This window comes from Octodon degus, unplaced genomic scaffold (genome assembly GCF_000260255.1).
Source record: "Octodon degus isolate 3935 unplaced genomic scaffold, OctDeg1.0 scaffold00286, whole genome shotgun sequence".
Classification (NCBI taxonomy): Eukaryota; Metazoa; Chordata; class Mammalia; order Rodentia; family Octodontidae; genus Octodon; species Octodon degus.
Window position 1 is genome coordinate 1,544,547 of NW_004524862.1, and position 1,653 is coordinate 1,546,199.

Sequence of the window (1,653 nt, forward strand, 5' to 3'; positions counted from 1 at the left end):
AGGAGTTGCAGCCGGTCCTGAGGATCAGGAGCAGAGCATGCAAGGGGTCTCAGCTCTGGGACTCTACAGGAGGGGCGCGCATGGCACTCATTGCTTAGCAACCAGAGGGAGCCCGGGAAGGTTGCTGAGAACATGCCTAGTCTGCGTGCACACTTCGCTGAGGATGCCCTGCATAGAGGTGAGCGTCCGGCCTTATCTACATCGATGCACACTCCCTTTGGGATGGAACAAATAACACAAAGGGGGGAAGAGGCGGTAGGAAGAAAGGAGCCACCCGCCAGCAAGTCCACACTTCAGTCCCTGGAATCTGTGAATCTGTGAAATTACTTAGTGAGGGAGATGTTGCAGAGGGAATTAAGATTATGAACTTGAGAAAAAGGAGATTATCCTGGATTATCCAGATGGACTTAATGTAATCACATGAGCCTTTAAAAGCCAGGGGTTAATAAAAAGGCAGGCGAATGAGTCAGGGAGCAAGACAGGAGCCTAGAAGTGTGAGCAGCACTAGTGGAGGCTGTGAGGGTGAGAAAGGAGGCCCCCTGCCGGGGCAGCTGAGCCAGTGACGGCAGGCAAGCAAATGGGTCTCAGGCCTGCGACCTCAAGCAAGTGAATTCAGAAGGTGGCTCTCTTCTCGGGCCTCCAGATGGCAAAGCAGCTCTACTCATACCTCGCTATTAGCCCCAGGAGATGTACAGGACGGTGAGATTGGTTTAAATTGCTAAATTTAGGCCGGGGAGATGGCTCAGTAAAACAAACGCTTCCCTGAGAAACAAGGGGCTGAGTTCAATCCTCAGTACCACCAAAAAAAAAGCTAACTTGGTGTAACTGCAGCAATGGGAAGTTAGTACCAAGGCAGATTAAGAGCTGACCCTTAGACTTTCAGTTAGAACCCAAGGAAAGCTACAGCTTTGCCATCTCCACCATCTCTACTAATTCGCAGGCACGAGAGGACGGAGGTCAGAGGAAGGAGTCTTGGCAATCTGCAGCACGGTAGGGAGACTACTTCAATATATATGGAGGGAGGGAGGGAGGGAGGGAGGGAGAGGGACAGACAGACAGACGAGCTCAGAAATGCAAAAAAGAGTTAAAGACATGGAAACATTAATTACCCTGACTTTATTTTCACACATTGTATACATATATCACTTTATGATGTTGAATCTCATACATATGCACAATTAAAATGATTGATCTACAGGCTTCAAAACTTGGTAGAAATTATTTTTAAAAATCATAGACATAGAATACTTCAGATAAAATTTTGAGAGTGTCATAAACCCACCAAAGCACATTTCACAGGCCCAGGGTGAACACCTTTGTATACAGGAAAAGGCAAGAAGCTTGTTCAAGCTGGGTGGTTACTGCCTGGAATCACAGATGTTCAGGAGGCTGAGGAAGGAGGGCCGCTAGCTTAAGCTCGGCCTGAGCAACTTAGCAAGACATTGTCCCAGAATAAATGAAAAAGGACTTGAGGGGCAGCTCAGTGACAGAGTGACAGAACATTCCCTCCCCCAAACTGCAAACACACACACACACACACACACACACACACACACACACACTCACACACAAAGTAAGGTGCAGGAGGGATGTGGGGAGTAAGTTTTTCTCTTATTTTCACCAAGGGCCATCATAGTGCCCAGGGGACTACTT

General features: G+C 48.0%; 1 protein-coding gene across 1 annotated transcript in view; it reads left to right on the plus strand.

Annotated features, from left to right (window-relative positions):
* The first annotated feature begins 680 nt into the window (after positions 1-680).
* Positions 681-1,653, plus strand: part of Atp23 (ATP23 metallopeptidase and ATP synthase assembly factor homolog) — a 43,613-nt gene continuing 42,640 nt past the window's right edge. The window contains exon 1 of the mRNA XM_023707279.1: positions 681-699. The gene's annotated coding sequence lies outside the window, so the exon portion shown is untranslated. The remainder of the gene's footprint in view (positions 700-1,653) is intronic.